The sequence below is a fragment of the Pleurodeles waltl genome, chromosome 11, assembly GCF_031143425.1.
Source record: "Pleurodeles waltl isolate 20211129_DDA chromosome 11, aPleWal1.hap1.20221129, whole genome shotgun sequence".
Taxonomy (NCBI): Eukaryota; Metazoa; Chordata; class Amphibia; order Caudata; family Salamandridae; genus Pleurodeles; species Pleurodeles waltl.
The window spans coordinates 208,671,772-208,695,025 of NC_090450.1; positions in this window are offsets into that span (position 1 = coordinate 208,671,772).

Genomic DNA, 23,254 nt, shown 5'->3' on the forward strand with positions numbered 1-23,254 from the left:
TCAGCGGTGCTTGACTTGGCGGTCCTTGCTCTGTGCAGCAGTGCTTGCCCTGTTCAGCGGTGCTTGACTTGGCGGTCCTTGCCCTGTTCAGCGGTGCTTGCCCTGTTCAGCGGTGCTTGACTTGGCGGTCCTTGCCCTGTTCAGCGGTGCTTGACTTGGCGGTACTTCATTGCCCAGCTGGCCTGGGGCTGGCAGTCCTTCATTGGTCAGATGGTCTGTGGCTGGCGGGCCCTCCTGGGCAGCTGGGCTGTGGCTGGTGGGGCCCTCCTGGGCAGCTGGGCTGTGGCTGGCGGTGCCCTCCTGGGCAGCTGGGCTGTGTCTGGCGGGGCCCTCCTGGGCAGCTGGGCTGTGGCTGGCGGGGCCCTCCTTGGCAGCTGGGCTGTGGCTGGGTCCTCCTGGGCAGCTGGGCTGTGGCTGGTGGGGTCCTCCTGGACAGCGACGATGGGGCTGGCGGTGGCGTCCTGGGCAGCAACGATGGGGCTGGCGGTGGCCTCCTGGCCAGCGGGGATGATGGCGGTCTTCTCCGCCGTGCTTCTTCTCCCAGACTTTGCGGGTTTGTTCTGCCCCTTCCCCACCTTGGGAGGAGTCACAGTTGAGTCCACACTCCCCCCAGGACCCCTGTGAGCGGCTTGGGTGGTTAGAGACTTCCCCCTCTCCCGCCAGGCACTGGCCAACTTCTGGTGCTTCACAGGGGGGGGGGACTGGCTGTGCTCTGGCTCCGTGATACACTGGCTGGCCTGGTGGCCGGTGCTGAGGTGCTAGTACGGGACCTATGAGTTGGACGGGGGGTGGTGGGAAATAGGTTATGGGTGGACAGGAAACGTTTTTTGGAGACACTGGGACGGGTAGCTGGAGGGGGTTTGGGAGTGGAGGAAGAGGTGCTGGTTGTAGGAGGTGTAACTTTTGTGGCTTTGTGTGCAGGTGCATGCGCTGGAGGCTGTCGTGAGGTGGATGGCTGTTGGGTGGGTGTGTGCCTGCATTTGTGTATCTTGGGAGGGGGCATCACAGACACACTGGGAGAGGACACAGGGGACGTGTGAATGGTAGTGGGGTGGTGACTGCACGTGAGCGGGGTGTGGTGGTGGGTGTGCTGTTGCGGGACGTAGTGGCTGTAGTGGTAGTGCATGGAGGTGTGAGTGTAGACGAGACTGGGAGGGAGGAGGGAGACGAGGAGGAGGGGGACACAGTGGAGGCAGTGGATGTTGGTGTGTCTGTATGTGAGTGATGCTTGCGTGAGTGCCTGTGGGATGTGTGGTGCTTATGTTTGCCTGAGCTTCCCTTGTGTGGTGAGGTGTGTGCAGGCTGGTCTGATGGTGTGCTTGGGATAGGCAGAGGTACAGGGGATTGGGTCTGGGTGGAGGAAGTTGGAGGGGGGGGCTAGACACAGGGACAATGGCTGCCATCAATGCTGAGGCCAGAGTTTGAAAGGTTCGATGAAAGGCAGCCTGACCAGAATGAATGCCCTCCAGGAATGCATTTGTTTGTTGCAACTACCTTTCTACACCCTGGATGGCATTCAAAATGGTAGACTGCTCAACAGTGAGTGACCTGGGGAGGTCAATGGCCTCCTCACTGAGTGCAGCAGAGGTGACAGGGGCAGGGGCTGAGGTGCCTGGGGCGAAGGTGATGCCCACACTCCTGAGTGAGCGGGCACAGGGCACACGCTGAGGGGCTGCTGGGAAGGCGGTGCTAGTAGGGGGGGTGGCGGCTGTACCTGTAGTAGTGGGGGGCACAGATGTCGCTGCCACCACAAGGGAGCTCCCATCGGAGGACAAGTCTGTGTCGCTGGTTTCAGCACCTGTCACTGCCGTGGTGCTCCCCTCACCCTCCGTCCCACTGGTGTATTCAGAGTCCGTAGTGTGGCCTCCATGGCCATGTGGGACTCAGCTCCCTCGTGCTCTGGTGCCACTGCTCCTCCGCCTGATGATGCTAATGCACACAAGAACAGGTAGACCACAAAAAAGGGGGGGGGGAACAGAAGAAAGACAGGTTAAGTGCATGGCTTTCCGCTACCGTTGGCAGACAAGACAGATACAGCAGCCCCCTGCACTACGTGGCGCTGTTGGGCTCTACAGTGCAATTCCTGGGAAATGGCCTACAAGGCTATGGGCGACATCTGCACACATAGATGACACAGGTGCATGAATACCTGTACTTGGCACTCTTCAGAGGTGGGGTGGGGGGCCACAGGGCCATGCCTTACGAAGGGGCCTAGCTTACGGAACTCGCCCTGACCTAGGGAAACCCAGACCCCTCCACTGCGCTCAAAGTTAGCTGAATGAGAGTGTACTCACCCCCTTGTGTCTGCTGTGATGCCCTCAAGCGCCCATCCAACTCCTGGTAGGCCACCGCCAGGATCTGGAACATCAGGGGGGTCATAGTTCGACGGGCACCCCTCCCACGTTGGGAGGCCATCCTCAGCTGAGCCTCCGCTGTCTTCTTGCTCCAGCGGCGAATGTCCTCCCATCTCTTCCGGCAGTGGGTGCTCAGTCTGTGGTGGACCCCCAGGGTCCGGATGTCCTTGGCGATGGCACGCCAAATATCCTTCTTCTGGTGGACGCTGACCTACATGAAATGTACAGGGGAAGAAGAAAAGTCATTACCAACTGCGCCGTCAAAGTGAGTGGCCCTCATCCCTACCCTTGCCATGTGGCACATGCACCCACCGTCTTTCATGCACTCAGAACTCTGCCCCCTTCCTTCTTACAACAAGCCCTCTCTACACAGGCATAGCCCATACAACATGCCCCCTGTGTACTTACCTGTTAGTCTGGAGGACCGTAGAGTAGCGTGTACTGGGGGAGGACCCCATCGACGAGCTTCTCCAACTCCTCCGATGTGAAGGCAGGGGCCCTTTCCCCAGATGCACGAGCCATTGTCTCTTCCAGACCGAGGTCACAGCAGCACTTGCAGTGTAGGTCCTCTCCCGTCGAAGATCAGGTATCGAGTGATTCAACAGCTAGAAAATGGCGGTCACGTCTGCGGCGGTCACGTCCGTGGCGGTGCGTACCATCACCGCCGGCGTACATCGTCATTGGCTCCTGGAACCCATAGGGTCCAATGTTAACCAATGCAGCATTGCGCTGCGGTCTTCGACCGCCTACCGCGGCGGTGTACAATGCCAGCGCAGTTACCTCACATCCCATTGTCCCAGTTTAGAGGTCAGGCAGCCGCCATTTCAGGGGCCCACATGGCCTAATTACCAACTGCTTCACACATACCTAGGCCTACTCTCAACACACATACAGGCCACATTTTGTGTATGAATCGTGTTCTGTGTAGACTGTGGGTACATACCTCTGACTTGTTTGACTCTCTGGTCGCTGTTGTCCTTCATAGGCACCGTCCGCTGGGACATGTGAGGAGATGGAGGAATCCTCAGGTGTACCGACCGCTGGTGGACCTGTGGACAATGGAGGAAAGAAATCTGATAATCACCTACAGGTTTGACCGTGCCACAATCCAGGAACTGTGTACCCAGTTGGAGCCAGACCTGATGTCAGCAATCCGCCAAAGAAGGTGTGCCAGATCTTCGTGGCCTGCTGTATGCTTCATAACTTGGCTTTGCGACGACAGGTGCCTTTTCTACAGGAAGATGGTCCAGATGGCGGTGTTGTGGCAGCTGTGTAGCCTGTGGACAGTGATGAGGAGGAAGCAGAGGAAGAAGACATTGACAACAGGGACTCAGTCATCCAGCAATATTTCCAGTGAAACACAGGTGAAAATACATTCCTGCCTACTACAAGTACTTTTACACTTCTACCTCTATCCTGTCTGTAGATTTCACCCAGTGTATGGTCACTGAGTTGTCACTTTCCCTTACAGTTTCACAGGTGTGGGTCCCAACGTGTGTCATCTGCTTAGATTCCTCAGGGACTAGAGCTGTGTGACATAGGTATGATGACATTACTATTTCCTAAAAATGTTGTCACTGTAATTGCAAATACACTATTTCAAAATCACAGACAGACTCCAGATCTTCTGGTGCTTTAGGTGTCTTTATTTACATACAAAATATTGGAGGGGGAAGTTAAATGGTGAGGGGTGATGGCGGAGGAGTGTCCATGGCAGAGTCCAGTCTTTTTGTCTCATAGGTGCATTGCCCATATGGGCATAGGAAGTGGAGCTGGTGCAGTTTCAATATGGACAGGGTGACAAAGTGGGACAGTGGGTTGACAATCAGGGTGGTCTCATTTCTTGGTGGGGGTCTTGGCATCGTGCTCTGTCTTGTTCCTGGATCTCAGGGACCGTTTGCTGGGTGGTTCTCCGTCTGCAGGGGGTGGGGTGCTGGTGTAGTGGTCCTGTGGCGGTGCCTCCTGTCCACTAGCGCCGGCGGAGGTGGTGGGCAGTTCATCGTCCATGCTAGTGTCAGGGGCACCTTGGAGTGCCACAGTGTCCCTCCTGGTGTTGAGTATTTCCTTCAGCACCCCTACGATGGTGCCCAGGGCGCAGCTGATGGTTCTGAGTTCCTCCCTGAACCCCAAATACTGTTCCTCCTGCATGCGCTGGGTCTCCTGAAACTTGGCCAGGACCGCTGCCATCATCTCCTGGGAGTGATGGTATGCTCCCATGATGGAGGAGAGGGCCTCGTGGAGAGTTGGTTCCCTTGGCCTGTCCGCCCCCTGTCGCACAGCAGCCCTCCCAGTTCCCCTGTGTTCCTGGGCCTCCATCCCCTGGACCGTGTGCCTACTACCACTGCCCGAGGTCCCTGTTGTTGTTGGGGTGGTGGGTTATCCTGGGTTCCCATGTAGTGGTGGACACACAGCTGATTGACGTGTCCTGGGGACGGAGGTATGGGCCCGCTGGGTGGGTGTTGTGCTGGTGTTACCAGAGGGGGGAAGGTCTGTGGTGGCCTGTGCCTGTGTGAGGGGAACGGACTGTCCCGAGGCCCACGATGGTCCGGGCTGGTCATCTAGATCCAGTTGGACAGAGCTGCTGTCATCACTGTGGGCCTCTTCTGTGGGTGGGGTGGAGATGTCTGGACCCTCCTGTCTGGTGACGTTGGGAAGTGGTCCTGCAGGGGCGGAAAAGCATGATTATTGCATCTGTGTGTGTCATGGTGTGCAATGGGTGGGTGAGCGTGTACCCCAGTGCTGGCATTCCTGTGTGGGGGCTTGTGTGATGATGGTTTAGGGGGGTATATGGGTATGTGCAGTGGGCATGCTTTAGTGATGGGTGTCCATGCGTTGTTGTTGCATGCAGGGCTTGGTGTTGGGATGTGTGGTTTGTGATATTGGTACATTTGTGAGGAGTTGGAGTCATAGGGGTGGGGGCGAGGGTGGGGGTATGTGATAGCATGCAGGTAGGGTGGGGGATATGGTAGTTAAAGGATTGACTTACCGGAGTCCATTCCTCCACCGACTCCTGCGAGGCCCTCAGGATGCAGAATCGCCAAGACCTGCTCCTCCCATGTTGTTAGTTGTGCGTGAGGATGTGGGAGTCCGCAACCAGTCCACTGAACCGCCTGGTGGTGTCTTGAGACCACGGAACGCACCTTCCCCCATAGGTCGTTCCACCTCTTCCTGATGTCATCCCGATTTCTTGGGTGTTGTCCCACTGCGTTGACCCTGTCGACTATTCTTCGCCATAGCTCCATCTTCCTTGCAATTGATGAGTGCTGCACCTGTGCTCCAAATAGCTGTGGCTCTACCTGGACGATTTCCTCCGCCATGGCCCTGAGCTCCTCCTCTGAAAACCTGGTGTGTCTTTGCCGTGCAATGGGGTGGTGTAGGTGATGTGTGGGGTGGTGTGTGTGGTGATAAGTGTGGTGATATGTAGTGGTGTGTGGTGTTTTGTGTGTGGAAGTTGTGTGGGTGATGGTGTTGTGTACCTGTGGCTGCTAGTTTGTGGATGGTGGTGTCTCTCTTTGGCCTTCTTTCTGAATTTTTTGTCGTGGGGTTTTGTGGGTGATGTGGGTGTGTGTTTTATATTGCAATGGGTGTGTGTGAGTGGTGTGTGTAGGTGTATCAGGTGGGTGTATTTCGGATTGTCCAATTTGGCGGTGTTTTGTAGAAGTGTGTGTATTTTGAGCGCGGCGGTGTGTACCACCAATGGAATACTGCGGTTGAAAGGGCGCCGCGTGGATTCGTGTGTCGTGACAGTGTGTGCGTATTTCTGTTGGTGTGACGGTGGAGGTTTTTTTTTTGCCAGTTTATCACTGACCTTTGGTGTGGCGGACTTGTGTGGGTGTCTGAATTTTGTCGAATTTCGAGATGTGGGTCATAATAGCTGTGGCAGAATTCCGCAGCCGCGGCGGTGTGTTGGCGGTCTTCTGCACGGCGGTAAGCACCTTTTACCGCCAATGTTGTAATGACCCCCAATATGCCACTCCATTCTATGCCATTATACTTACTATTTTCAATCTTTTCCACTCCCATGTACTCCAATCCACTGTATGCTATTACACTCTACCCAACATCCCAATATACCACTCCAGTTTAAACCACATCACTGTACACCACTCCACTGTACGCTACTAGGCTATACACTGCTTCACTCTGCACCATTTCACTGTATTGTACTGCAGTCTATGATACTCCACTCTACAATGTTCCACTTTATGCCACTCCACTGTACGCTTCTCCAATGCAAGGCACACCACTGTACTCCCCTCCACTCTGTATAACTCCATTCTACAAAACTCAGCTACACTCTACGCCATGCTACTAGACTCTACTCCACTCTATCCCTATGCACTCGACTGTTTAAATTTGCATTCAACTCTTTGACTGTACACTCTATTGTGCACTACTCCTTCCGATCTACAACAATTTCCAACACTGTACGACAAAGCACTCTACTCTTATGTACGAGCCACCATTCTAATTTATAAATTTCCTCCACTCTGTGGTACGCTACTTCAATGTATGCCAATCAATTGTATGTTAATCCACTGTACCTTACTGTACTCTACCTCACTCCACTGTGCACCACTCCACGCTACACTTTTCAACTCTATGCCACTCCATTCTTCCACTCTCCACTGTACAGTATTCCTCTGTATGCTATTCCACTGTATGCTACTCCACTTTACGGCCATCTACTCTACGTCACTACAGTGTAAGCCGCTCCACTCTACACTGCTCTATTGTATGGCACTCTACTCCACTCTCATTAACTGCACTCTATGAAAGTCTACCACACTTAATGGCACTCCACGACATTATACTCCACTCTATCCCCATACACTTCACTATCCAATTGTATACACCACTCTGTGCTTGTACACTCCAATGTATAATACTGTATTCCACTATACAACACTTTTCTATGTGACACAGCACTTTTCTCTACTGTAGGAGACCCCACTTCAATTTATAATGGTTTACTGCCTACGCCAGCACACTCCACTCCATACCACATAACCCTTCAACACACAAATACATTCTATATTCTACTTTACTCTAGAGGACATCACAACACTCCATTTGGCTCTATTGCAATGTATGAAACTTGACCTCACTCAATGCTACTGTACAACAATCCACTCAATGCAATTCCACTGTTTCACACACTGCTGTACTCTATGCAACACCACTCTACAACCCGCTACTATACTGAATTGAAGTCTCCAACACTTTACTCCTGTCTACACCCCTTCACTCCACTGTAAAACACTGTACTACACTGTATGCCACTGTACAACACTCTACCCCACTTTGCTATACGATACTAGTCCACTATATGACACTGTACGCAACTCTTTGTATGCCACTCCACCCTACTTTACTCCACTGTACTCTGACACAGTACTCCACTGTACTTCACTGTACGCCACTCAACTCTACGCCACTCAATGCCATTTTATTATATATCACTGTATGCCAATCTACTGCAGCACACTCTATAACATTGTACTGTACACCACTCCACTCTACAAAAATCAACTAGACTGTATGCCACCCTATTTTGCTGTAGTCTACATCACTTTCCAATATTGTATGACACCTCACTATACTCTACTGTACAACACAGTACTCCAATTTAGGACACTTCACTTGACTGTATGCTATATGCTATACTTCTCCACTCTACTGCACTCCATGCCACTATAGTCTATGACACACCACTCCACTGTAGGACACTTTACTGCACTCTAACCACTCCAGTGTACTCCACTACACTATACTCCACTCTACTACACTTTATCCCACTCAACACCACTTTAGTATGCACCACTTTTCTCCGCTCTGCTATCTGACACTCTACTCCACTGTATGCAACTCCAATCTACAACACTGTGTTACACTCTATGCCACTCTACTCCACTCTATGCCCGTCAACTCTATGCCACTGTGCTACACTGTATGACACTTGATGACACACGACTCAACTTCTTTCTGCGACGCGCACTCCACTATATGACACTCAACTCTACAACACTCTCATCCGCTGTACTCTATGACACCTCACTTGACAATACTCCACCCTATAACATTCTTTTCCACCCTACTTCACTCTAAAACACTCTACTCCAGTCTATGACAGTCTACGACACCCTACTGTACTGTTCGACATGCCACTCCACTGTACAATCATGTGAGGATTTGGGTGTACTACATGACATGGCTATGGTGCCTTATCATGCAGTACACTCTCAAATACTGTTTTGGACCCAGTCAGGTACAATTAATTAACCCTAAGCTCAACCCTGTGTAGCTCTGGCTGCAAGTGGTAAGGCTTAGCAAAGGAACAAGGTGTAAATCATTTAACAGCACTAAACAGCAAAATAAGAAAGGATCAACACACAAAGGAAGTAGGACATCAATTTATTAAAATAGATTATATTTGTATGAGTTTTTAGAGACCTTGATGAACAAAATCCACTGAAGGGTTCTGGGGATACAGATTTTTAAAGATATTATTACTTTTAAATGCAACAGCAAACTAGCATTAATCAACAAAAACTCTGGAAAGTTTTGAAAAGTTTGATACAGTTAGTGTGACTACTCTGGCCCGGTTTGGGTGATCAATTCCAGCAGGACAGAGGTCTGGGGTGCCATTGTAGACATTTTGGACAGTTGCCTGGCTACCAAAGCGTTTTTGAAGCAAAATCCTAACGTTACATGGCAACCGCCATAGATGAAAATGGAGTGTTACTGATGCTGAGGGATCCAGGCAAAGGATGCTCAAAGGGTGCTCCTGTCTTGTTCTGGTGTGATCGAGGGGGGTGTCTTTGTGGATGCTCCTCGCTCCACGGATGAAGTGGTGCAAACCTTGCCACAGAGATCGGTGTTCCTTAAAGTCCTCTAGATTTCAGTAGCAGGCCAGACGATGCTTGGCTACTGATCAGTCTGCACCATGGTAGGGGAGAAATCCTTAGGTGGGGCTAGTGTTCCTTGGGTGTGGACTTTGATAGTACTACAGGGTCAGGCAGACTCAAGAGCACCTTTTGGCTATCTCAGATTTGTCCTCTTGTTTGCCCTGTGACTCCTAGTGGCAAAATGTCTGCACTGACTAGCAACTTAGTGATTTGGCAACTTCAGCTCTTGTGTCCTTCGAGGTGGTTATGAGGAACAGCTAACTAATCCTTGGAGTCACTGCTGTTGTTGGATCTCTGGAATCAACTTTTTCCCAAGCCAGCAGCCGCAAGCACATTACCATCTTTGATAGCCCAAAGTGCAGCAAGGGTAGTCCTGAGCACACAGCCTCTCTTTGTTTGGGTCCGAGGACAGCTGGGCAGTCCTTATTCAGTCCTGGCTCTGATTCCTATGTGACCTGAGGGTCAGAGTAACAAGGGTGCCCTATTTATCCCAGAAAAGTACCATGTGGGGACCACGGGGTTACTTGTCAATGGGCTTCAGGGTTCCCTCCTACCTAGTGATGAAGTTCTTGTTATGTGTGATATCTGGCCATTGCCCCTTTCAAGATGGCATGACCCTTCTTCGGTCATCAGGACCCTGGTAGCGCACCCCAGAGATGTGGCTACCAGAAGTCTACATGCCCATGATAGACCCAGTTTTGGGGCGAGTACTCCTTCCTTTACCCTGTCTCCACTTTGTCTGCCAGAACAAAAGGTATCCTGCTCATAGATATTGGCACCACTGCCCTCACAAAGGCGGCTTCACCTTTGAAACTCAACTTTTGGGCTAACACTCTTAAGTGCCCATCCTGGGGGAGGAAATGACACCTCCCTCTGCAGCAACTGCCTTTGTTACTGTGCTGGGGAGTCATTCACACATCTCTCCAGGGGGTCACAAATCTGTCTGTGTGCCAGGGCCTTTGTGAGGCCAATGGGCTAGCTGGAGCACAGAGTAGCAACTTTCAAAAAGTTGCTTACCTTTAATAGTGGTATTAAATTCGACCTGGTAATCAGGTCAGGTTTAATGCCTCGATTAACATGGTTCCTTAAATGACCCAGTTTGGTAGTTCCATTCAGAAGTTATCCAGGTTGGAGTGCCAACCGTGTACCCTGTGTTAGCCATTGAGGCTACTAACTGTATCCACAGCAAAATAACAATTTGGAAGTGTTGCTGCTAAGACATAAAAAATATATGTCTTACTTAACAACATACAGCACCCTGCCAAAGATGTCTATCGGCCTTCCTTAAAGAAGACTTATGTATAGGGGCATATTTACAAGAAACTGGTGCATCAGTGCTGATGCTTCAGTATTCTTGCGTCACCCCTGCCCCACCTAGCGACACATATTTACAATAGGGTGCACCATGGTGGTCGTTAGGCCAATAGCATCAACACTTTTTATGCTATTGTGGTGCTTTGCTGCACTAGCATCAAACATTTTGAAGCTAGTGCAGCGAAGTCCAAGGAGGCCCATAGGTTTCTATGGGTGCATCATTTTAACATCTGCTTTGAGCAGGCATTATGACGCTAAAAATGGTGCAGTAAAATTTTGTAGATTTCACTCCATTTTTGCGGGCCTCCCAGCACCGGAACACCCGCTTGGATACATCATGTCTGGCGCAGGCATAATGTGGCGCAAGGGGGTGAAAAGTGGCGCAAAGAGAGCATTGCACCAATTTGTGAACACGGCGTGGCAAAAAGCCGTCCTAATGCCACATTAGCATAAACAAATGATGCTAATGTGACTTAGGAAGGTGGTAGGGGGTTTGTAAATATGCCCATAGTGTTAAGGGTTAGGGTGGCTTTGCCATTGGAGTGAATTACAAAGTCGAACCAGCAGTGAAATGCTGTCCTTCCAGTCTGCAGTGGCAGGCTGTGGCCCATTTTGTACCTTGTCACACACAGGGTGGCACAAACAGTGTTGCAGCTCTGAGTGGACACTCAGCCTTACATGCCCTGGGTAGCATATACTAGGGACCTATAAGTAAGTCAGTCATTGCCAATTGGGTGCATCCAAATTGACATGCAATTTGTATAGGGTCAGAACACTAGCACTGAGGTCTGATTAGCAGGCTTCAGTGCATTCTTAAAGTTGGACACCAGCAACATCAGTCCAAAAATGTGTGGGTGAACATGCAAAAAGAGGCATTTCCTTACAAACTTGCTGCTCCAGTCTAGGATGCTTGACTCAACTATGTCAGACACCACACTATGGCCCTCATTGTAACATTGACAGTAAATCCCACTTACTACCACGTTGACGGCTGCCAATTGGCGCATTGGATCCCCCTTATAACTCCCTAGTATATGTTATCCAGGTACCCAGGGCATTTGGGTTCCAGGAGATCCTTATGGGCTGCAGCATTTCTTTTGCCACCCATAAGGAACTCAGACATACCGTTTCACAGGACTGCCACTGCAGCCTGCGTGAAATAGTGCACACACTATTTCACAGCCATTTTCACTGCCCTTAGGTAACTTATAAGTCACCTATATGTATAACCTTCATTTACTGAAGGCTAGGTGCAAAATTACTATGTGTGAGGGCACCTTTGCACTAGTAAAGGTGCCCCATGCAGTCCAGGGCCATTTTCCCAGACTTTGTGAGTGCGAGGACACCATTACACTCATGCACTACTTATAGGTCAATACTATATGTAGCTTCACAATGGTAACCCTGAATATGGCCATGTAAGTTGTCTAAGGTCATGGAATTGTCCCCCCATTCCAAATCTGGTATTGGGGAGCCAATTCCATGCATCCTGGGGGCTCCACCATGGACCCCCAGTACTGCCAAACAAGCTCTCTGAGGCTTGCACTGCAGCTACAGACAGGGTTCTGCCCTCCTGGAGTCTGAGCAGCTCAGTCCCAGGAAAGCAGAACAAAGCATTTCCTTTGGGAGGTGGGTGTTACACCTTCTCCCTTTGGAAATAGGTGTTAAAGGATAGGGAGGAGGAGCCTCCCCCAGCCTCTGGAAATGCTTTGAAGGTCACAGATGGTGCCCTTCTTGCATTAGCCAGTCTACATCGGTTCAGGGACCCCCAGCCCCTGCTCTAGTGTGAAACTGGACAAAGGAAAGGGGAGTGACCACTCCTGTGTCCATCACCACCCCAGGCGTGGTGCCTAGAGCTTCTCCAGTGTGTCCCAGACCTCAGCCATCTTGTTTTCCAAGGTGTGGGGACACTCTGGAGGCCTCTGCGTGGCCAGTGCCAGCAGGTGACATCAGAGACCCCACCTGATAAGTTCATACCTGATAAGGTAGCCAATCCCCCTCTCAGGGCTATTTAGGGTCTCTCCTGTGAGTTTCTCTTCAGATTCTACTTGCAAATTTCCAGCAGGAATCCTCTGCAACTACTACTTCATCCTCTGACCTCGGATCAACCGCAGACTGCTCCAGGAACCACTGTGACAGCAACAAAGTATCCGGAAGGGCTACTTTTCCTCTGCAACTTCAGCTCCAGCCAGCAAAAGTTTTCATGGTGTTCACACTCTGGTGACTCCCTGTCTTCACCCTGCACCAGAAGGACCGAAGAAATCTCATGTGGAGTGAGGGAGTCACTCCCCTGCTCAAGCAGGCGCCTTTTAAGGCAACGACCGGTTCTCTTGGACTCCTCTCCTGGTGACAAGCATGCTCCTTGGAACACAGAGGATGGATCCCTTCAACACAGACTGTCCTGTGGTCCTGCTGTCCCAATTTAGAGGAGGTAAGACCTGGCCTTCCCCAAGAACGACAGTACCCCTGTGCACAATGTCTTCTTCACCTCCTGAGGCCTCTGTGCACTATTTCCAAAATTCCTTTGTGCACAGCCTGGCCCAGGTCCCCAGCACTTTATCCTGCGATGCTCAACTTGCTGAGTTGATCTCCGGCGGCGTGGGAACCTCCTTTGTAGTGCTGTACCAACTGCATTTTGCACCTCCTTTGACCCCATGTCCTGGGACTCCCATGGGTGCTGTCTGATCTTCTGTGGGCTCTCTGAAGTGCTGAGTGCCCCTTCTTCCTCCTCACACAGAGTTGAGGCCCCAGGTCCCTCCTGGGTCCAGACAGCGCCACTTTAACGCAAAACGCAATTTTGCCGGAACCAAGTCTTTTTGGAGGAATCCAGTGCCAAAACTCACCTGTATCCAACTTCTCTTTGTGGGACATCCAGTGCATTATGCAGGAACACGCTGACATCTTCCTTGGGTGTATTACTGCAGTCTTTGTCCAACTGGGGCTCTTCTTTTGCACCCTCTTCCGGGTTGGCAGGGTCTCCTGCGCTTCCTGGAACTTCTTTCGACTTCCAGACTTGGGGGGTCATTACAACCCTGGCGGTCAAAGACCGCCAGGGCTGTTCTGGAGGAAGCACCGCCAACTGGCTGGCGGTGGTTCACAGGGAATTACGACCGCGGCGCTTCCGCCACAGTGGTCCCGGCTGTTTTAATCCGCCAGAGCGCTGCCCAGGGGATTACTAGTCCCCCTACCGCCAGCCTTTTCATGGCGGTTTGAACCGCCATGAAAAGGCTGGTGGTAAGGGGAGTCCCGGGCCCCTGGGGGCCCCTGCACTACCCATGCCACCGGCATGGGCAGTGGAGGGGCCCCCTGCCACGGCCTGTGCAGCTTTTCACTGTCTGCACGGCAGACAGTGAAAAGCGTGACAGGTGCAACTGCACCCGTAGCACAGCGCAACACCACCGGCTCCATTTGGAGCCGGCTCCTGTGTTGCGGCCGTGATCCCCGCTGGGCCGGCTGGCGGAAACCAGGTTTCCGCCCGCCGGCCCAGCGGGGATCTCATAATAGCCATGGCAGGAGTGCGGCCGCATTGGCGGCCGCCCGGCAGTCTAACCTTGGCGGGTGGCTTCAGCCGCCCACCAAGGTTGTAATGAGGGCCTTGGTCTCCTTCCTTTGCAGGTCTTAATGTCCAGGAATCCATCATTTGTTGTTTGCAGTCTTGCTTGGTTCTTGCAATAACTCTAATCACAACTTGTAGTGTGTCCTAAGGAAATTTGTAGTACTTTACTCCTACCTTCCTGGGCTCTGGGGTGGGGTATTTTACTTACCTTTGCCGTGTTCTTATTCTCCCAGTGATTCTCTACACACTACACTTGTCTAGGGGGGAATTCATGATTCACATTCCACTTTCTTAGTGTATGGTTTGTGTTGCCCCTAGACCTATTTTCTTCCATTTCATTCTATAGCATTTCCTATTGTTTGCACTATCCTGTGTCTAATTACTTCCCTTATTTTTGTGTCTAGTGTATATATTGTGTATAATACTTGCCTCCAGAAGATGTATTGCCTCTAAGATATTTTTGGCCTTGTGTCACCCACATAAACTACCTGTATTTTTGGTAGCACTGAGTATTGTCTTTACTTGTGTATAAGTACTGTGTAACTATAATTGGTATTGCAGGAGCTTTGCATGTATCCCAGTTCTGCCTAAGATGCTCTGCTATAGCTATGTCTATCAGCCTAAGCTGCTAGAACACTACTACATTTCACTAATAAGTGATAACTGGACCTGGTGTAAGGTGTAATTACACAAGGTACCCACTACAAACCATGCCAGCCTCCTACACCCACCACCAGACGGATAATTATGCCCCAACCCGAAATGAAGTGGGCAGCATTCTTTCTGCTCCCCTTCAGACTACAGCATCTCATCCCAATGGCAAGCAAAATGCCATGTGACTCTTTTGGGTGTTGATTTTACATATGGACCAGGAGAGCTAGGCTAACTCCCGATATCATCCCACTTGCAGTGGTGAACGGATGCACTTTATGGGGTTGGATAGGTTGCCACTTGGAAAAACCTACCCGACCCAGCAATTTCTGAAAACTAGACATCTGGGGACTCCGGGGTGGTGTGCTTCACATGCACCCCACACTACTCTCTTACCTACAATGCCCTACAAACCTCCAACTTTGCACATTTACCCTAAATTCCTGTGATGGAAACTTACAGAATCCACAGGTATCCACAAACTTCCTACTACCCAGCATTGCCTCATCTAAACCAATAAAAACTCTGCCCCACTTGGGTGGCTGAGCCTAGTACCAGCAACAGGAACAGATCCAACCGTGGTCAATAGGAGTCTCAACTCAAGGGCTCTCATTGTCCTTGGTTTGATCGGTTCCTTCCACAGCACTAGGCCCACAAAAGTGGGGTAGCATTTTTATTGGCACAGGTGGGGCAATCCTGGGTGGGAGGAATTTTGTGGAATTCTGCTATTCTGCAACTTTCCATCACAGAAATGTGAGGAAAATGTGTTTCTGGGTAAAACAATGTGATGAGAGCCACACAAGTCAGCCAAACTTGGATACTCCTAGGTGTCTAGTTTTCAAAAATGTACAGGTTTGCTAGGTTTCCCTAGGTGGCGGCTGATATAAGGTCCAAAATCTAGAGCTGCCCACATCATAAAAAGAGTGTCAGTTTTCAGTAGCAAAATGTGCTACGCACTTGGTGTGTTTTGTGGCGTTTTCTGTCGCAATCACTAGCCCTACCCACACAAGTGAGGTTCCATTTTTGGCAGGAGAGTTGTAGGAGCATAGAATAATAGAAAACCTGTTATTATCAATTACATTTCACTGCATTTGTGCCTTTCAAATGTAGGCTAGTGTGAAGGAAAGGTGATATTTTGAAAAAATACCTTTCAAATTATACGCTAGTACGGGTACTTACAAATTTGGACAAGTAGAAATAACCACTGTTCCTAAACTCTATTTCTTGTGCCCATTTTAGAAATACATAAGTTCCTTGATATCCATTTTTCATTCTGCCTATTTCACTATAAGAATTGGTTTGTACTTGGTACTCAATATAAAGTCTTTGTAGGGAGCAGCTCAGTTGTTTACTCTGGATAGTGTGGATTCTTAGAGAACCTACAAACTCTATATATCCCTGCAACCGGAAGGGTCTAGAGTAATGGTGTATTGCTTTTGTCAATCAGCCATTGTGAGAAAAGTTACGGATTAAAATGTTGTTACAAGGCCATTTTTTTCCTAGTGATTTTCAATACTTCTTTATTTCAAAAGTTATTTTCCTTCAGAAAACCTTGAAGGATCTACATATATGACCCCTTGCTGAATTCAGAATTTTGTCTAATTTTCGGAAAAGTGTAGCTTTTCTGGACCACCCAATGTTTTATGCTGGTTTTCACCACACACTGGAAGTAAGCTGAGAACACAAAAATACGGAAAATATACTACCTCTTAGAAAAATGTCAAAACTGGGCCACAGAATTATACTTTTTTCACTCAGCTCTGCATGTTCCTGAAAGCTGTTAACATGGTGATTTTAGTACAACAACCCACTTGTGGATGCCATTTTTAGCAAACAACAGACACTTTAATCTGGAGCTCTTTTTCCCAGTTTTTTTCAAAAACTCAAATTGTTGTTATATTTTGTCTATTTTCTTGGTCCTCTCCAGGGAAATCCACAAACCCTGGGTATCTTTAGAATTATGAGGATGTTTGACAAAAAAATGCAGATTTGGCGCGGATAGCTAATGTGGACAAAAAGCTATGGAGGCCTAAGTGCAAACTACCCCAAATAGCCAAAAAAGGGCTCAGCACTGGGGGGTGGGGGAGGCCTAGCAGCAAAAGGGTTAATGTTTTTTATGTAATTTTTTTAATTACTCTACATGTATACTTAACCATTAGGCTGTTCAGAATCTGAAACATCCAATGTATTCTTGTTCCCCAACGTTTGCTGGATTAGAGTTAGACTAGTAAGTCTGATCCCCAATGTACACACGTTCCCAAATGTTTGTTAGACTGAATTTAGAATATAAAGAACTGAATCCCTGCCCCCTTCACGCCATGTATGCGCTTTTTCTAAAGTTTGCTAGACAGGAGTTAGACTAGAAACACTGACCCTCCATGTAAGCACTTTCCCCAGTGCTTGTTAGATTGGAGTTAGGTGAATCTGACCACCTTCATTTAATACCTGCTCTTTCCCTAATGCCTCAAGCCTAGAGTTACCATGGTAAATATAGCCCATGTGTATGTATGCACTTTTCACAGTGTTTGCCAGACTGAACTTAGACTAATAAATCTAAACCTTCCTGATCAATGTAGGTGATATCCCCAGTAGCTTGTTAGACACGGTTACAATTGTGATCTGACTCCCCATTATAAAGAGATTCTTAATGTTTATTATATTGGAGGTACAATAGTAAACTTTTTAGATTTCAGTTAAAATATTAAGGGCCTGATTTAGATCCTGGCGGAGGGAATGCTCTGTCACAAATGTGACAGATATCCTGTCCGCCTTATTACGATCTCCATAGGACATCATGGGATCGTATTAAGGCGGGCTGGATATCTGCCATGTTTGTGGCAGAGTATTCCCCTTCATCAGGCCCTAAATCTGTGCCGCGCTGTATATTAAATTTCCCTAATGTTTGTACAAATGTACTTAGAATAGTGCATTCGAATTGCTTTTCTTAGACTAATTTGAAATGTTTTTCACTTGCATTAGGTTACTGGAATTTTGCTGGTGTTTAAGGCATATTTAATTTAAGAGTATTCATTTTTTTTACATATCTTATTTCTGCTTACTGTATTTTTATTTGTTTCTATTTTTGTTAACGTGTTTCAGTATTTTAGAAATACTACATTTTTGCCCATAGTTAAAAAACATTTTTAACAGTTTAATGAATTTGAAATATGCTGTTTTATAATTTTAGTAATGGTTCATCTTGTATTTATATTTTATTTTATTATATGCTCATAATACTTTTTCAATTAACATTATGCTTCAGATAAATTTACTGCTATGTACATTTTTATAATATTACATTTTAACGTTTAGACGTAATCTACAAAATTATTTCAAAGTGATACATTTTTTAAGGATATTTTTCTTTTCACTGTAATAATTTAAGTTTAGTTGTCTTTCATTTTATTATTAGTTTTTAAATCACTTGTTAGAAACATTGGGCCAGATGTACGAAATTTTGGGTTTGCGACTCGTAATTTGCGAGTCGCAAACCCGGATGCAGGATAGTGTCCCTGACACCATCTGCGAATCGCAAGGGGGTCGCAAAGACCCACCTCATTAATATTAATGAGGTGGGTTTCAACTTGCGACCCCTTGCAATTTGCAGCACTCACAGGGATGGTGGCCTAATGGAGACAGCAGACCACCATGTCTGTGACTGCTTTCAAATAAAGCAGTTTGTTTTCTTGTATTGCAGCCCGTTTTCCTTAAGGGAAAACGAGTTACAATACAAATGAAAAAATGAAACATTTTTGTTTCATTTTTTCAGCGCAAGCAGTGGTCCAGAGGACCACTGCCTGCTCTGAAAAAAATTTTTCAGAGCCATTCACCTTTTGCGAATGGGTTACCACCAGTGTGACACTGGTAGTAACTGCGCATTGCTTTGCGACCGCGTTCGCGGTCACAAAGCAATTCTACATTGTGATGCGAATCGCATATAGGAAGACTTGTGTGTAGAATAACTTTTAGTAGTGCTAAGGTGGTATCTGGGAGACTTCTCCTCCTCCTCCCAGATGGACTAGGCCTGAACAGAGATCGTGGAGTTCTGCTATGTGGAATTCTGCAGAGAGGCCAAGACACTCCACAAACTCTACCTAGCTCCGCGAGCAGGTCGGAGTTGTGGTCAGCTGCCAGTTTGCACTGATTTGTATAAGTAGTGCACGCTGCGCTGCCAAATGAGAAGGGCACCATGTGGTCACCCACCCATGGACATCCTTTTTTCCTATTCTGTCTATGGTCTGGGGCTTACTTCTAAATCTAAACTGTATCTTTGCAATTCTTACTTTGTCCTACTTATCCCCCCCTGTTCTACATGCATTTCATTAGTGTGTGAATTTGTGTTTGTGTATTTTACATTTTACCTTTTTTTTTTTTCAGTGACTTTTTGTCCCTTTTATTGTTTTTCCCTTATTTCCTAATTTAATCTCTGTTCCTTCGCTTCCCTGTTGTTTTATTTTATTACCACCAAGTGCAATGGCAGAGCTTGTGAAAGGTGGCGGCAGTGCAGGGGGTGCAGATAACTGCACACCCTGTGGGCACCGGCACTGCCAGGGGGTACCGGCTTGCACCATTTTCTGCAAGGGGGATGTGGCTGCACTGTTACTTTGTGCAGCACCATCTCCCCTCCATGCCGGCAGCAGGCAGCAGGCTTGGGAGTTGGTGCAGCCTGTTGGTTCATTGGCTGCTGTGGGGGAGGGTGTGCCATTGCGTTCACAGGCATTCTCGGGTTTGGCACACTCAGCAGCAGCTGACACACCTCTGTGTCGACATTCCTGACCGGCAGTAGTACCTACTCGACCTGCTGGCATCCAGCTTGTGGGATTTGGTGAGTACTAGTAATTATTACTAATTTGGTTGTGTCCTATGACGCTATTTCGTTCAAATAGCATGCTGCTTACATTCAGAGGTAAGTTAAGTTCATGTAACATTATGAATATTGTGTGATTCAATTTGAGCAAGACAGGTGCTCAGTGCTACCTAGTTTTGCTCATTGATTTAGGTGCTCAATTGGGCTGATTATTTAAGAAGTCATGCCGACACCTCTGTCCTCCTGTCACTAAGATAGTGGTACTGTGGCAGTAGTAGTAATATAATATCAGAGAGCTAGTGTTCTCTGTGCCTTTCATTTTATGTAGCTCGTGCAGTCCCAAGCAATCTCCCAGTGATGTGCAGCATGCATCTATGAATTAAAAAGTGAACCTGACTGAGTTGGCTCATCAAAGGGGATTGCGTTTTGCGAAGTGAAAATCATTTGTTGCCAGGCATTAGTATTTCCAAATATAGTTTAGGAAATTTGAAAAAGGGCTTAGGTAAGGTTTCGGAAATTAGGAATAGGTCAATTTGATAATATAGATATGATTTAGAAAAGTACAATGTCAATATGTTACATCGTTTGCCTTTGCCTGTCAAAATATTGTCTAGGAGATTCACTGTACCACTAATATATTTTGTTGTCTTATTTATTTCTTACATCAGCACCCAAGGGCAAGAAGAGGGCATCAGAGGATCAGGCGGAGAAGGGTGCCACCACCAGTGCTGCGGAGGGTGGAAGTACCACCCTCATCACCAGTGCCGTGGCTGGCGGCTCTGCTGGCCCCAGTAAGTTCTCTTTAATATAATTATTTTTATATTTATACTTTAATATTATTATTTCTGTCATTTTTACCTCTCCCTATTAGAATAATTTTTCTTCCCTTCTTACACTGTGACTTTTTTCAAAGTCTCTTTATTATATTTAATGGTTATTTTTGTTAGCCCTTCTTGCATTATCCTTTTTTCTATATTTTTTGTTTCTGTAGCTCCTTTCCTCCTTTCTGTACTTATCTGTAGCTTAAGCTTTCTTCTGCTTGGTTATTAAGCTTTCCCTCTCCCCTAACTTGTATACCCTGTGGACTGGTACTGTAAGACTAAGACAATAGATTAGGTAGTCCACTGTGAAGATTGCAGAGCTTGCAGACCAGAGCTAGCTAGCCTATGCTTGTTTGGTGAGAAGGATTTCTATATCTAGCTCATGCTCAAATGATGGGAGAATGGCCATGGTTATGGTGACCTCCCCAATGTTGTTTTGTATTGTATGTATTATTCAGTATCCCAGAAATTTCAATGACAGTGCAGCATGGCAGGAATCAATCTGAGGACAGACCAAATGCAATTGCCAACCAAAATCATATGTCCTTCATTGACCAATGTACTTCTACTCCCTCATTGCACTTCAGATGACTCGCAGTCATCATCATATGTCTGCCCCTTCTTTACGGTTCGCTTGACTACTGGCTTTTTGTCAACCAACAAAATGGCCAAAGTGATATTTTAGATGGGAGAGAAGATGCTGCAAACTGAAGAGTAGTCATAAATTGGGCTGTATTTAGTTAAAAAAAATTAAAAGGCGGAGGTGTATTTGCCATCTAAAATGTGTAATTTTGTTTCTGGCCACACAGGCCACCTGTGCCAAGCCAGCACCAAAGCGCAAAATGATGCAACAGCAGCTAAAGGGGGAGTCTCTGCGGCGGCAGGGAAGGGCGATGGTAAGTCACATTGCTTGGTCATTGGTAGTATACCCACTGAATTTGTTAAGTGAGGCAGATCTTACCTATCATTGTCTATGACCTCCCTGCCCATGGCATTTCATGATCCATGGGCCATAGCCCCATCTAAGTGTAGCATAGTTCAATTAAGCACTGCAATGTTGGCTGTGCAATGTGCTCCTGCTTCTGTTAATGTGCCATTTACAAGCTTTCAATGGATTCAAAACCAAAATGAAAACAAGGTGTCTTTCCCTTCCCTACCAGTGCCCACTCAATCACCTCCTAGTATTGCACTCTTTCATAAGTTCCTAAGTTCTATCCCAGCCTGCAAAAAGCATAACAATTTTTTTTGACATGTGCTACATGTTACGGGACAAGTGGTTATATGGTTTCCATAATGTATTTACACCAGTTCAAATTTATCCCTTTTGACATTCATCGACTTTCAGTTTCAACTACAGTGACTGACTAAGCCTAAACATAGCCACACCATCAGTGCCACCCCCATACTATTCTATTGTAAAACCTCTACTGTACCTATCTGATCTTTTCCCCGTACCTTACACTGCTGGAGCAGACTAAGGGTCTCATTACGAGTTTGCCTGTTCAAGAACTGCCAAACTCGTGGTAGCAGTCAGATTGCCGCACTCCTGATGGTGAGACTGCCACATAACAACCCTGGCAGTTGGACCACCGCTACCGCCAGGATCATTGATGCTGATGGCGTGGCGGAGGTCAGAGTTGTGGTCAGCCACAGCGGCGCTGAGTTCAGCACCGCCATGCTGATCACAAGCCCTCTTTCTACCAGCCTTTTCATGGTTCGGTCCCCACTATGAAAAGGCTGATGGAAAGCCAGTGCAGGGTGCCACAGGGGGACCCCTACACTGCCCATGCCTATGGCATGGGCAGTACCACACCCACCAGAATTGTCAGAATGCTCACTGTCTGCACTGTGCATGCATGCACCAATGGCTGTAGAGGACCAACAATGCACTTATACTGAGCCACTATAAAATTTAAAACACATGTTTTTGCAGAGAGCACTCTTTAAAATGTGTCTTTTTTCTTTTTTTTCTTTCTTGTTATAGCTACTCCTGCTGGTACAACACCACCACCAAACTTGCAGGAGATAGCGTCCCGGCTCCGGCAGCAGCAGCTAAAGGCCACCTGGGCCCAGTACCAATGGCTGGTGAATGAGAAGGGCCAGGCACATACCCCTTCTCCGGGTCATTTCAACAAGCCAACTGCCTGCACCTCCAACCTCCAGGCCACACCAGCACCAGTGCCGCCAGCAGCTTGGAGCTGCCCATTCCCAACCCTATAACACCACTGCCACCGCCTCTCAGACCTCCTACACCATTGCCAAGTGATGCACGAGCTGGCACACTAGGCCTATAGAATGGCACTCCTCGAGGCCCAGATCCTACACCTGTGGCCTGTCATTGAGAATGCCCTCTTCTAGCCCTTTTTACATTTTTTGTCGTGGGTGGAGAGGATGGGAATTTGAACAAGGCATTTTTTAGGACATTTGGACATTTCTATTTATTTTGGACATTATTTGGGGATGGGGAAGGTTTAGGGAGAGGGGTGGGCCTGTTGTGGTTAGAGGGAGTGGGTATAGTTTTATATGGTAGTAAAGGAAAATTATTTCTAATCTACTTTATGCCTGAAGAATATTTTTTGGGTTTTACTTTAACTTTGCACTGATGCTTTTTTGTGCAGCCTGTCTTTTTAATCTACTTATCGAAGTGTATTCCATTTAGGAGGGTATACTGTCATTCCCTATATTGCCTACAGAATACTGGATAAACAATTACTGATTTCATCTGCAGTAGAAGTTAGTTAAGTACTGACTAAAGTAGTTCACTTTACCCCATAGTTCTCTTGCCTGAGTCAATAAAGTGATGGCTGTTATCTGATCCTTCTGTCAATCTCCCAAAACCTTCC